The sequence below is a fragment of the Bufo gargarizans genome, chromosome 2, assembly GCF_014858855.1.
Source record: "Bufo gargarizans isolate SCDJY-AF-19 chromosome 2, ASM1485885v1, whole genome shotgun sequence".
Classification (NCBI taxonomy): Eukaryota; Metazoa; Chordata; class Amphibia; order Anura; family Bufonidae; genus Bufo; species Bufo gargarizans.
Genome location: NC_058081.1, coordinates 693,312,635 through 693,327,764, shown reverse-complemented (window position 1 = coordinate 693,327,764; position 15,130 = coordinate 693,312,635).

Sequence of the window (15,130 nt, the reverse complement as noted above, 5' to 3'; positions counted from 1 at the left end):
CTTTTAAATTTATGACGGGAGATAAAGATAAGCTCTATGCAGCTGGTGATAATTACTTATACAATTAGGCATTTATTAATGAAGCGAAATATATAATATGTATGTATTCATTTAATGAGCCTTAGTCCTTAGCATAAGACAATCAGTAGGACATATATATATATATATTACTTTATATTATATTGTTATATGTTATGAAGACATGTATCCAGTATATTATATATATTTCTCATTAGGAGAATATTCGTCTCTAAAAGAGTGTCTGTGAAGATGTGTGTTTTGTAACAATTATTCACAACTTTTTGTGTGACAGGAGGTACTGATATCTCTGTGAGAAAACAAGGAGATTCAAGTTATTTATGATCCATAAATCAACAGTGTGAGAAACATTCAGAGAGACGCCTAGAGGTCTGTCTCTAATTGCTACAAGTGTCAGAATTAATCCCTAAAGCTTTGAATTAAAGCTTTTAAGGTCAAAATGTATAGAATACGTTTTATTCAGACTTATATAAGTTAACCCTTTATACTATGATGCAAAAAGCTTACACAGCAGTGCCACCTAGGTATGAGTAGGTGACATTACAACAGTAGCAAAAGTGCATTCTGGGTAAGGTTATGATGTCATATTTTTTATCAATAGTCACACCCATCCGACTATGATTGGAAAGTTCCAAACTAGGAAGGTGTGTCTAACTGATAAGTTTGTGATCATAAACCATACACAGGGGGGGAGAAACACACACACAGAAAAGGAGGATAAGGAGACAAGTAAAGCTCTCTAGAGGGGTCTATCAAGATGAAAGCCATGGTGAGATGCGCTATGATGGACCACCCAGCTTTCCTAGGAGCAGAAGTGAGATTCCTTCTAGGACTTGGTAAGAGACACAGAAAATGATATTTCATTTTATTAAGACTAATTTGATAGTGTGGGGGAAATTATACCATCTAGATTGACGAATAAATAAATAAATTAATTAATTGATCATCTCCATATTGGGATGTAGTCTTGGGATATTGTGAGGCTTCATTCTACCTGCAGAAGAATCAAGACTCATAATCTAGCAAAGCATTAAATGATTGCTTTCATATATATATATATTGATAGAACATTCTTCGCCAAGCTAAGCGATGGATTCCCACAGGAAAGACTTATTTCAAGTCCTTCCCATTTAAGATATGATCTAGCAATGATCCTAGATCCCTGTTATTTGTCTTAATGGTCTTACCAAAGTCATATGTGTGAAAAGTCCAGGATGGGGCGGAAGGATACCGTTATCTCTTCTAAGTTATATCCTTGGATGGATTTACCCATACCTGAAGTCATGTGACGTGTAGTTGGTTAGAGGGCGGTGGAATGTATTTAGCATTCCATATTGATGTCTAGGATTAGACAGGCCCGTCCTGATATCATGAGGTTTTCTCTGAACAGGGGTAATGTATATAACTTATGTTCCTACTTTGATATCCTAACCTAATAATAGCTTTGTTATAATGTGACAAGTTATTTCCACTCACATGTATTGTTAAGCTTGTAATGCTTTATATTAACGCTATATATATTCATTTGCATGTATCATTGTGTTTATTTACTTATATATGTTTATAACCTTGTATCCAATAAATCTGCATATTTTTATAAACCTGTGTATTATTGTATAATGCAAAACTACATGTTTTATCATTAACGTCATCTCACGTCAAAAAGAACTTATTTATCTGAGAAAATAGTCGGACTCAGATGCGAATTGTATCAATTAGGTTGTCTACAATTCACCAGGTCATGATTTTAAGAATTTATGACAAATTTTATAAATTTATTTATTTTTATGGTTAATTATTTTTATGACTATAATTAATAATTCTTAATTGAATTATTACCACCCGACAACGCGTGCCGCTGGAGGTTTCGCTCCAGCCCCATTGACTATAATAAGAGTGGGCCTGAGTTCCAGCGGCAGCACGGAAAACATGCCGAGAGGCGGGCGGAATAAAATTACGACATTTATGGGGCTGGAGCGGTAGTCCGGGAGCACGCGTGCACTAGCGGCAGCACGGATCCGACAGGCTGTTTACCCGCCGGAACAGCCTGCTGGAGTTCCTTGCCGCTAGTGTGAAAGTACCTAAAATAAATACCCCAAATTCGCTCCTAAACTGAAAAATTTAGGGGCCAAATAAAATTTTTGGTTGCCAAATTTAAAATACATAATAATTATAATAAAAAACACTTGGATACAGCTTCACATATCTCTTACATCCAGTGCCCCGCCACAATATGAGGGTATTTGGGTTGTCATTGGGCCCCCCAGCGATGCTGGGCCCGGGGCTGCTGACCCGAAGGCACCTATTATAATCCGCCATTGGTTTCATATAATGTATTGCGAAACTGTATAAAAATGTTTTATATAAAATAGGTTAATCGGGTTTTGCTTTTACTGCTTTCACTTTATGATGAAAATGACATGACGACCTCATTCCGGGCGTCAGTACAATTATGGCGATGCAACATTTATGCTGCTTTTAAAAAAAATATGCAAATTTTCTAATAAAATTTGCACTGTGTCTTCATATTCTGACACCCAAAACCTTTGTTTTTATTTTCCCTTCAGTGTTGCATGGGGCGAAGATGAAAAAGACGTTACCAGGTAAGTGTTCTGTTCCTTCCACAGTTCATGGGATTTTTTTCCTTGAACCGGAGGGTTACTTTAATTCCTCCAGACCCATGTCAAAAGCCACTCACCCTGAAAAACCTGTACCTACTGTGCACTGAGGAGGGCCAAATAAAACAGATTCTGGTTTTGTCTTATATCCCTAGTTGTTCCACGTTTCCTGTTAATGGGGTAGCCATCCAATAGGTGGCACTAGAGGACCATTTTTTCTCCACACGGATGAGAGCTTATGTATATAACCAGATATGAGAGGATGAAGGTGATCTGATATATAGTAAAGTCCCAGACTCTTTAGGACACTCATCACTGATGGCTCTGCACCTGTTAAAGGGGTTGTAAGGTAGATTGTAGATTGTAAGCTCTTGTGGGCAGGGTCCTCTCCCCCTCTGTACCAGTCTTAATAGTTTATTTTCTATTGTATTTTTATATTATGTTTGGGTCGGGAATTACAAGTAAGAACCATTATTTAAGACGTCATCGCTGAGGCCAGTGGTTAGCTGCAATGGTCAAGTAGAAAAGGAAGGTAATGGTTCTTTAAAGGGGTTTTCTGAGATTTGTTAACTGATGGCCTATCCTCCAGATAGGTCATTGGTATCTAATCGTTGGGGGTCCGTCACCTCGGACCCCCACCAACCAGCTCTTGGAGAAGGTCTTGGCGCTCCTGTACATTGTATAGCGGTTGTGCTTGGTATCACAGCTCAGCCCCAATCACTTCAATAAGGCTGAGCTGGGCCTGGGCCACATGATCGATGAACGTGACATCCATGGCTTAGGCAAAGCGCCAGTGCTTTTTCAAACAGCTGCTCGGCGGGGATCCCGGGTGTTGGACCCCCACCGATCAGATGCTGATAACCTATCCAGAGCATACAGTAGGTCATCAATTAAGAAGTCTCAGAAAACCCCTTAACCGCTTAGTGACCACCCATACGTGTTTTTATGGCGGTCACTAAGGGGCCTTGGGCTGGAGCTCCGCCTTTTTACGGCTGCACTTCAGCCCAAGGGAGCTCTACAAAAAAGCGCAGGAGCTCCCTGCCCGCAGCTACTGGAGGTAGCTGAGGGCTGGGGGCCGTGATCAGAGACTGTGACAAGCGGTCTCTGATCACGTGATCGCCATGATACAGTGTATGACGGTGATCACCGAAAATGCCGGCAGAGCTGCCAGCAGTAAACTTTCTCCCTCCTCTCATGTAAGAGAGGAGGGAGTAAGTCTCCGGTGCATGAATCTGGTCTCCCAGCTTCCCTATAAGGGAAAGCTGCGTCCCGATCCTCACCCCAGTGCCTCAACAAAGATGGTGGCGGCCTGGCGCATACGCACACTATATGCCAGCCACCGCCGTTGCTGTTCTCTCTCCTCAAGAGAGGAGAGAGTGTAAATGATTATGCATTGATCGAACCCCAATAAGTTTAATAAAGGGCAGAAGCCTCTTCCCCATTATAAAAAATATATAAAAATGGCGCAGACATGTGCAGTGGTTACTGTGCTGAAGATCTGCCTTCAGCACACTAACCATCAGGGACCATTACTATTGGTCCCTGATCATGTGGTCTCCATGATAACCTCAGCCAGGACATGGGCCGTGCTTCTCTCTCCCCTCAGTGCACTTGTTCTGTGAGGAGAGGTCAGACTTCTGTCCTGGCTGTGCGATTTACTGTAAAAAAAATAAAAATCTATTAAAAAAAACTGTCCGTCTGTAACTGGCGGTCAGTGGGCTTCCGTCATTAGGTGTCTATTAGGGACGGTCAGTTACTTTCATTAGGGACCGTGTGTCCATCTGTCACTGGCGGTCAGAGGCCATCTGTCACTGTCCGTCTGTCACTGGCGGTCAGAGGCCATCTGTCACTGTCCGTCTGTCACTGGCGGTCAGAGGCCATCTGTCACTGTCCGTCTGTTACTGGCGGTCAGAGGCCACATGTCACTGTCCGTCTGTCACTGGCGGTCAGAGGCCATCTGTCAATGTCCGTCTGTCACTGGTGGTCAGAAGCCAACTGTCACTGTCAATCTGTTAGTCAGTCAGTGGCCATTTGTTAGGGTCCATCCATAATTGTCGGTCAGTGGACGAACTGACGCTAGCAAAAACGTACTTTAAATTTTTAGGATGGGATATATATATACATTTTTATTTTTTTCTTTCTGAGCTGTTTAGTAAATAAAATGTCTCACAGATTATTCAGTGCAGAGCAGGCATATGAATTTTATATCCTCTGGAAACTCTGAATCCGACACCGCTTCAGGGGCGGAAATATTTTCCGATAGCGGGGACTCTAGCTTCCATCCCCAGACCCCATATCCCTATGGTGGTAGAAGTCGCCACCTTGTCTCATTCGCCACCCAGCGTTCCCGTCCCTTCTATTACGTTTGTTCCTGCTACTTTAATTTTTTTTATCTACTCACCAAATTAATGTGGACGTCAGCAGACTAAGGCTACTTTCACACTTGCGGCAGTGTGATCCGGCGGGCAGTTCCGTTGTCAGAACTGGCCGCCGGATCCGCCGATCTGCCGCTGACTGAAAGCATTTGTGAGACGGATCCGTCTCTCCGCTTGTCATGTACATTTTTTCTCATTTTTACCGATCTGCGCATGCGCATGCCGGAACGACGGATCCGGCATTCCGGTATTCTGAATGCCGGATCCGGCGCTAAATACATTCCTATGGGAAAAAATGCCGGATCCGGTGTTCAGGCAAGTCTTCTTTTTTTTTCGCCGGAGAGAAAACCGTAGCATGCTACGGTTTTCTCTTTTGCCTGATCAGTCAAAACAACTGAACAGAAGACATCCTGATGCAAACTGAACGGATTGCTCTCCATTCAGAATGCATGGGGATAAAACTGATCAGTTATTTTCCGGTATAGAGCCCCTGTGACGGAACTCTATGCCGGAAAAGAAAAACGCAAGTGTGAAAGTACCGTAATCTGTATGCCACACAGTTTGCAGTTCAAAAGCTCACGTCTATTTATATAAGGCTACTGTCACACTAGCGTTTTTTGCAGATCCGTCATGGATCTGCAAAAACGCTTCCGTTACAATAATACCGCATGCATCCGTCATGAACGGATCCGGTTGTATTATGTCTTCTATAGCCATGACGGATCCGTCATGAACAACATTGAAAGTCAATGGGGGACAGATCAGTTTTCTATTGTGCCAGATTGTGTCAGAGAAAACGGATCCGTCCCCATTGACTTACATTGTGTGCCAGGACGGATCCGTTTGGCTCAGTTTCATCAGGCCAAACATTTAACACTTTTGTGTAAAAAATATTTTTCTTTTTTTTCCGCCTGCTTAGCATTAATTTCTACAAAAAACTAGGGGGTCTAAAAGCTTACTGCACCCCTAGATGAATACCTTAGGGGGTCTAGTTTTCAAAATGGGGTCATTTATGGGGGGTTTCTATTGTTTTGGCAGCTGAACGCCATTACAAGTGTGCAATGGGGCCTAAAACATTTTCGAGCAAATTTTGTGTTCTGAAAGCCACTGGGTGCTCCTTTGTTTGTGCCCTGCCATTTTTTAAGACATAAGAATAGGGCCACAATGGGGGTATTTCTGAAGACAGGAGAAATGAGGTGATACATTTTGTGGTGTACTTCTTCATTTTCATGTGCTTTGTAGAAAAAAAAAATGTCTTTAAATTGACACTTGTGTAAAAGAAATTTTTTTTTTTTACCATCTTGGCATTGATTTCTTTAAAAAACTAGGGGGTCAAAAAACTCATTACACCCATAGATGAATGCTTTAAGCAGTCTAGTTTTCAAAATGGGGTCACTTTTGGGGTAGTTATATTATTCTGACACTTATAAGCCTCTGCAAACTTGGCTTGTTGCAGGAAAAAATATGTACTTTAAATTTTTTACAATTAATGTTAAAATGGTAAGTCTCCTAAAAAAAGTGCAGCCAAAATAAAGATGTGGAAATATATTTCTGATAAAAATATTGAATAGTATTCATGTATGTACAGTATGTGAAATATTGCAGTTGAAAATAGGAAAATATGCCAATTTTTTTTTAAATGTATAGATTTTTTTTTTTATAAGATACGCATATTTTATCGGTAAAATTTTACCACCTAAGTAAAGTACAATATGTGATGAGAAAACAATATCCAAATTAGGCCTCATGCACACAACAGTATTTTTTCACGGTCCGCAAAACGGGGATCCGTGTCCGTTTTTTCTTCCGTATGTCTTCCGTGATTTTTGGAGGATCACCAGACATGAAGGAAAGTTAAAAAAAAAGTCGTTTTGGTGTCCGCCTGGCCGTGCGGAGCCAAACGGATCCGTCCTGACTTGCAATGCAAGTCAATGGGGACGGATCCGTTTGACATTGACACAATATGGTGCAATTGCAAACGGATCCGTCCTCCATTGACTTTCAATGTAAAGTCAGGAGTCCCTATCAGAGTTTTCTCCAATCCGATGGTATATTTTAACTTGAAGTGTCCCCATCACCATGGGAACGCCTCGATGTTAGAATATACCATCGATTTGAGTTACAGCGTAAAAACTCAGATCCGACAGTATATTCTAACACAGAGGCGTTCCCATGGTGATGGGGACGCTTCAAGTTAGAATATACTAAGAACTGTGGACATAACTGCCCCCTGCTGCCTGGCAGCATCCGATCTCTTACAGGGGGCTGTGACCTGAGGGGTTAATTGTGCATATCATAGCCCCCTGTAAGAGATCAGGTGCTGCCAGGCAGCAGGGGGCAGACCCCCCTCCCTCCCCAGTTTTAAATGAATTGGTGTCCAGTGCGGCCCCCCCTCCCTCCCTCCCCTGTATTAAATTCATTGGTGTCCAGTGCGGCCCCCCCCCGCCCCTGTATTAAATTCATTGGTGGGCAGTGCGGCCCCCCTCCCTTCTCTGTATTAAATTCATTGGTGGCCAGTGCGGCCCCCCCCGACCCCTCCCTTCCCTGTATTAAATTCATTAGTGGCCAGTGTGGCCCCCCTCCCTTCCCTGTATTAAATTCATTGGTGGCCAGTGCGGCCCCCCCTCCCTCCCATGTATTAAATTCACTGGTGGCCAGTGCGGCCCCCCTCTCCCCCCCCCCCCCCCCACCGATCATTAGTGGCAGCGGAGAGTTCCGATCGGAGTCCCAGTTTAAACGCTGGGGCTCCGATAGGTTACCATGGCAACCAGGGTGCTACTGCAGTCCTGGCTGCCATGGTTACTTAGCAATTTTAGAAGCATTATACAGTTGCAAGAAAAAATATGTGAACCCTTTGGAATGATATGGATTTCTGCACAAATTGGTCATAAAATGTGATCTGATCTTCATCTAAGTCACAACAATAGACAATCACAGTCTGCTTAAACTAATAACACACAAATAATTAAATGTTACCATGTTTTTATTGAACACACCATGTAAACAGTCACAGTGCAGATGGAAAAAGTATGTTACCCTTTGGATTTAATAATTGGTTGAACCTCCTTTGGCAGCAATGACTTCAACCAAACGTTTCCTGTAGTTGTAGATCAGACGTGCACAACGGTCAGGAGTAATTCTTGACCATTCCTCTTTACAGAAATGTTTCAGTTCAGCAATATTCTTGGGATGTCTGGTGTGAATCGCTTTCTTGAGGTCATGCCACAGCATCTCAATCGGGTTGAGGTCAGGACTGTGACTGGGCCACTCGAGAAGGTGTATTTTCTTCTGTTTAAGCCATTCTGTTGTTGATTAACTTCTATGCTTTGGGTCGTTGTCCTGTTGCAACACCCATCTTCTGTTGAGCTTCAGCTGGTGGACAGATGGCCTTAAGTTCTCCTGCAAAATGTCTTGATAAACTTGGGAATTCATTTTTCCTTCGATGATAGCAATCCGTCCAGACCCTGACGCAGCAAAGCAGCCCCAAACCATGATGCCCCCACCACCATACTTCACAGTTGGGATGAGGTTTTGATGTTGGTGTGCTGTGCCTCTTTTTCTCCACACATAGTGTTGTGTGTTTCTTCCAAACAACTTAACTTTGGTTTCATCTGTCCACAGAATATTTTGCCAGTACTGCTGTGGAACATCCAGGTGCTCTTGTGCAAACTCTAAACGTGCAGCAATGTTTTTTTTTGGACAGCAGTGGCTTCCTCTGTGGTATCCTCCCATGAAATCCATTCTTGTTTAGTGTTTTGCGTATCGTAGATTCGCTAATAGGGATGTTAGCATATTCCAGAGACTTTTGTAAGTCTTCAGCTGACACTCTAGGATTCACTCTAGGATTCTTCTTCACCTCATTGTGCTGTGCTCTTAGAGTCATCTTTACAGGACGGCCACTCCTAGGGAGAGTAGCATCAGTGCTGAACTTTCTCCATTTATAGACAATTTGTCTTACCGTGGACTGATGAACAGCAAGGCTTTTGGAGATACTTTTATAACCCTTTCCAGCTTTATGCAAGTCAACAATTCTTAATCGTAGGTCTTCTGAGAGCTCTTTTGTGCGAGGCATCATTCACATCAGGCAATACTTCTTGTGAAAAGCAAACCCAGAACTGGTGTGTGTTTTTTATAGGGCAGGGCAGCTGTAACCAACACCTCTAATCTCATCTCATTGATTGGACTCCAGTTGGCTGACACCTCACTCCAATTAGCTCTTGGAGATGTCATTAGTCTAGGGGTTCACATACTTTTTCCACCTGCACTGTGAATGTTTTCATGGTGTGTTCAATAAAAACATGGTAACATTTAATTCTTTGTGTGTTATTAGTTTAAGCAGACTGTGATTGTCTATTGTTGTCACTTAGATGAAGATCAGATCACATTTTATGACCAATTTTTGCAGAAATCCATATCATTCCAAAGGGTTCACATACTTTTTCTTGCAACTGTACTTACCTGCGCTGTCTGTGACTGGCTGGGCGCTACTCCTACTGGTAAGTGAAAGGTCTGTGCGGCGCATTGCTTATAGCACAGACCTGTCACTTACCAGTAGGAGGAGCGCCCGGCCGGTCACAGACAGCGCAGGTAAGTATAATGCTTCTAAAATTGCTAAGTAACCATGGCAGCCAGGACGGCAGTAGCGTCCTGGTTGCCACGGTTACCGATCAGAGCCCCAGCGATTAAACTGGGACTCCGATCGGAACTCTCCGCTGCCACCAATGATGAGGGGGGGTATTTTAATTAGGGGGGGGGGAGAGGGGAGGCCGCACTGGCCACCAATGAATTTAATACAGGGGAGGGAGGGGGGTCTGCCCCCTGCTGCCTGGCAGCACCTGATGTCTTACAGGGGGCTATGATACGCACAATTAACCCCTCAGGTGCAGCACCTGAGGGGTTAATTGTGTGGATCATGGCCCCCTGTAAGAGATCGGGTGCTGCCAGGCAGCAGGGGGCAGTCATGTACACAGTTCTTAGTATATTCTAACTTGAAGCATCCCCATCACTATGGAAACGCCTCTGTGTTAGAATATACTGTCGGATCTGAGTTTTCACGATCCGTTTGTGCTAAAGTAGCCTACGGACACGGATCACGGATGCGGATGGCAATCTTGTGTGCCTCCGTGTTTTTTCATGGACCCATTGACTTTAATGGGTCCGTGAACCGTTGTCCGTCAAAAAAATAGGACAGGTCTTATTTTTTTGACGGACAGGAAACACGGATCACGGACGCGGATGACAAACGGTGCATTTTCCGAGTTTTCAACGGACCCATTGAAAGTCAATGGGTTTGCAGAAAATCACGGAAAACGGACACGGATGCACACAACGGTCGTGTGCATGAGGCCTAACTTTGATGTGCAAAACCTTTTTATGAAGTTATTCTCTGCTAAAGTGACACGTCAGATTTCCAAAATCTGGCTTGGTCATTAAGGCCCAAACAGGCTTGGTCACTAAGGGGTTAAAGAGCATGTAGGAAAATCACGAATAACATCTCCACAAGATGGGTGGGAAATGTATAATCACTTGGGGTCTAACCACTGGGACTCCTAGTGATCACATAAATGAAGGTCATTAAGTCCCCTGTGTGACTAGAACGGTAGCGTGCATGGCTGACCACCTCGCCATACACTTCTATGGGAGATAGCTGGGCAAGGTACTCTGCAGTACCATAGAGTGGTGGTCACAAATGCAGACTACTACCTGTTCGCAAAAGGATTAAGTGCCCCCTGCTGCCTATTCTTCTGGTCCACGTTCTGCTGCTTTTAGTGGTGGACTGACATGCTCAGTAGCGTTTCTGCTCTCTTGTTCTTCTCAGTGCTGGTGTAGTGATCTTTTAATGCAGCGGCCTAGACACCTTTCATTCATTCATCCCTACTTAACCCCTTTCCGACATATGACGCAATAGTACATCATGGCGGCAAGTGACTTGCTGCATTTTGACGTACTATTATGTAATGGTGATCGGGCGGGCACCGGAGCGGTGCGCGCCCGAACACTGCAGGGGCCTGGCAGTCCCTGATAGCCGGTCCCCTGCTGTATCTGCCGACATCACTGTAAAAGCCGATGACGGTGGATTAGCCCCTTCAATGCCGCGGTCAGCGTTGACTGTGGCATAGAAGGTGCATGTGGCGGGTGAGGGAGCCCATCGAGTCCCCGCGCTGCTCTATAACTATATCCACCCCGTCCGATAAACACCATAAAACAAAAATACAAAAAAAGCTATTTTTGTCACCTTACATCACAAAAAGTGCAACACCAAGTGATCAAAAAGGCGTATGTCTCACAAAATGGAACAAATAAATCCGTCACCTCATCCCACAAAAAATGAGCCCTTATATAAGAAAATCGCAAAAAAAAAAAATAATAATAATAATATAGCTCTCAGAACATGTTGATATATATGTATATATGTGTATATCTATATTTGTGGTCCTGGGCTACGGTAAACGGACCCTGAAACTCTGCGCGCCCTGCCTGCCTAACCTAACTATGGTGACTAGTAATGTGCCTTTAGCCATGAGCGAGGGTAGGCAATAAAGGGGGCTACCCTAAGGAGAGTTATTAGAAAAGGGGTGGGAGGGTGGGGCACCGGCATCCAGGATAGGGCAGCGGGCATTAAGAAGCCCTGCGCCCCGCCCACAAATGCAGGCTGACCTTCAGCCCGCTGTATATATATATATATATATATATATATATTGTGGGGGTTAGCTCAATAGTAGTGGGCACAGCAGTCAGAGACAGTGACACAATGGCACAGTTCACACAGGGATTTGCCTGTTTTCTTTATTTTCGTCCACAAACAAAATATAAGACCTTTACATTCAGGCAAAGATACAAAATAAATTCCTGCTCGGCTGAGCACTAACTAAACAGAAAAATCACCCTTTCTATACGGGCGGCCTACTACCAGCCACACGACACAATTCAAAATAAACTCACAGTGTCCTTTTTGTTGCTTTAGCAGACTTCTGTAGCAGTGGTGAAAGCCAGTCAGTTCAACCAGTCCCCACCCAGACATGCTCATAGTGCAAACCTTTATAGCCCAGAAACGAGCTGAGATCCATCACCTGGCTGAGAGCTCTATATGAAACCCGTTCTGGACAGGAAGGGAATGAGGAGCCCCACTACCAACCTGCATCCTCATTCCATTAAATCCAGGCCCGACAACACCATTTACCAAAGTCCTCAGCAAACTGTTTTGCTAAGGCAGACCAGCTTTTCCTGGATTTCTGATATCTCACCCAGTTTCCTAGTTGAGATATCCACCTCCTGTAGCATAGTACATGGTATATGAAAGAAACCTAGGGGAAATATAACGATTCGCTACTACTTTTCCAGTCACTCTCTCACATACCCTCCCCCTTTGTTCGAACCTGTGGGGCCGAACACTTTTACTCACCAAACAGTGTGTTCTGGATAGGGCATCGGCATTCCCTTGCAGTTTGCCTGACCTGTGCTCAACCAAAAATTTAAAGTTTTGTAAAGTCAGAAACCACCTTGTGACTCTCGCGTTTTTCTCCTTGGCCTGACTCACTTCCCTTAGTGAGGTCTGTCAAGGGTACTGCTACACTAGCAAAGTTTGGGATAAACCTACGGTAATACCCCACAATTCCCAAAAAGGCTCTCACTTGTTTTCTGGTTAAGGGCCTGGGCCAATCTTGGATGGCTTCTACCTTATTCACTTGAGGTTTTATTACACCTCTCCCAATTATATACCCTAGATAACGTGCTTCCTCAAGACCTAAAGCACACTTCTTAGGGTTTGCTGTTAACCTGGCTGCCCGGAGGGAATCCAACACCGCCTGCACTTTTGGCAAATGACTTTCCCAGTCATCACTAAAAATTATGATATCATCTAAATAAGCAGAAGCATATCTACGATGAGGTTTAAGGATGACATCCATTAACCTTTGGAAGGTTGCTGGAGCCCCATGTAACCCGAAGGGCATGGTGACATACTGAAAAAGGCCTTCTGGAACAACAAAAGCAGTTTTTTCTTTAGCACTGTCAGTAAGGGGCACTTGCCAGTACCCCTTGGTTAGGTCAAGGGTAGAGAAATACCTTGCATGGCCAAGTCTCTCAATTAATTCATCTACTCTTGGCATTGGGTATGCGTCAAACTTTGACACTTCATTTAATTTTCGGAAATCATTACAGAACCTCACTGTACCATCTGGCTTTGGGATTAGGACTATGGGATTGGACCACTCACTTTGTGACTCTTCAATCACCCCGAGTTCTAACATATTTTTTACTTCTTCAGATATAGCTTGTCTCCGAGCTTCAGGTACCCTATATGGTTTCAAGTGAACTCGTACCTGTGGCTCAGTGACTATGTCATGTTTGATAACTGAAGTGCGCCCAGGCAAATCTGAGAACACATCAGTGTTTCTTGAGACAAATTCTTTTGTCTCCTGCATTTGAAACTTGGACAAGGATTCTGAAATATGCACACCTACAGTATTATTACAAGAATTGTTTATCTTATTTGCAGACAACTCTGGGGCAACACTGCAAGGGGAACTCACTGCTGACAGAGTCTCTCTGTCCTTCCAGGGTTTGAGCAAATTTATATGATACAGCTGTTCAGGCTTTCTTTTACCAGGCTGGTAAACTTTATAATTTACCTCTCCCACTTTTTCTATTACCTCGTATGGCCCTTGCCACTTAGCCAGGAATTTACTTTCTACAGTGGGCACTAGCACCAACACTCGGTCACCAGGGTTAAAGGTTCTAACTTTAGCTGACCGGTTGTAGACACAACTTTGTGCCTTCTGAGCCTGCTCTAAGTGTTCTTTGACGATGGGCATGACAGCAGCTATTCTGTCTTGCATGAGAGCAATATGCTCTATTACACTTCGGTAAGGGGTGGGTTCTTGTTCCCAAGTTTCCTTAGCAATGTCAAGGAGACCACGTGGGTGTCTGCCATATAAGAGCTCAAATGGGGAGAAACCTGTTGAGGACTGCGGTACTTCCCGAACTGCAAACATCAAATAAGGTAACAAACAATCCCAGTCCTTTCCATCCTTGCTAACCACTTTTTTTAACATGCCCTTCAGTGTCTTGTTAAATCTTTCAACTAGGCCATCAGTTTGAGGGTGATAAACGGAAGTACGCAGGTGTTTAATCTTCAAGAGCTTACACATTTCTTTAGTGACCTTGGACATGAAAGGAGTCCCCTGATCCGTAAGGCTCTCCTTTGGTATGCCTGTGCGAGAAAACATGTAAAAAAGCTCTTTGGCAATAAGCTTAGCAGAGGTGTTTCGTAAAGGCACTGCCTCAGGATAACGTGTGGCGTAATCTAACACCACAAGTATATGTTGATGTCCCCGTGCAGACTTTACAACAGGGCCTACCAAATCCATGGCCACCCTTTCAAATGGTACTTCTATAATTGGCAAGGGGACCAGAGGACTTCTAAAATGTGACACAGGAGAGGTTAGTTGACACTCTGGGCAGGATTCACAAAACCTCTGTACCTCAGAAAAAATCCCTGGCCAAAAGAAACGCTGGAGGATGCGTTCTCTGGTCTTTTCAGACCCAAGATGACCTCCCAGCACATGCTTGTGTGCTAGATCCAATACCAGTCTGCGATATGGTTGGGGCACCACCAGTTGCTCAACAATTACCCCACGTATTTTATCTACCCGGTATAATAGATCCTGGTTAACAGCCATATGGGGAAACTCACCATCAGCACCTGGATACTGTGGTACACCATTTACCACCTTCATATTTTCCCTTGATCGTGTCAAAGTGGGGTCTCTGAGCTGAGCAGACCCAAAATTGTCACGAGACACCTCTAAATTAGGCATATCAGGAACCTCCCCCACATCTTCAGTATCACCAGCTAGAACGGCTAGAGGAAAATTATCAACTTTGTCAGTGGTCTCCCCTACTGTGGGAACCTCAGAATCTGGGTCATATGGTTCAGGGGTTACCTCAATACATACATTAACAGTCAGATTTTCTCCACAGGTTACATTTCTGCTCTGCCACAAGTCCCAGAACAGGGGAAAGTCTCTTCCCAGTATCACACTATGCATTAGTGATTTAACCACACCCACTTCATGACATGAAACACCACAGGGAGTT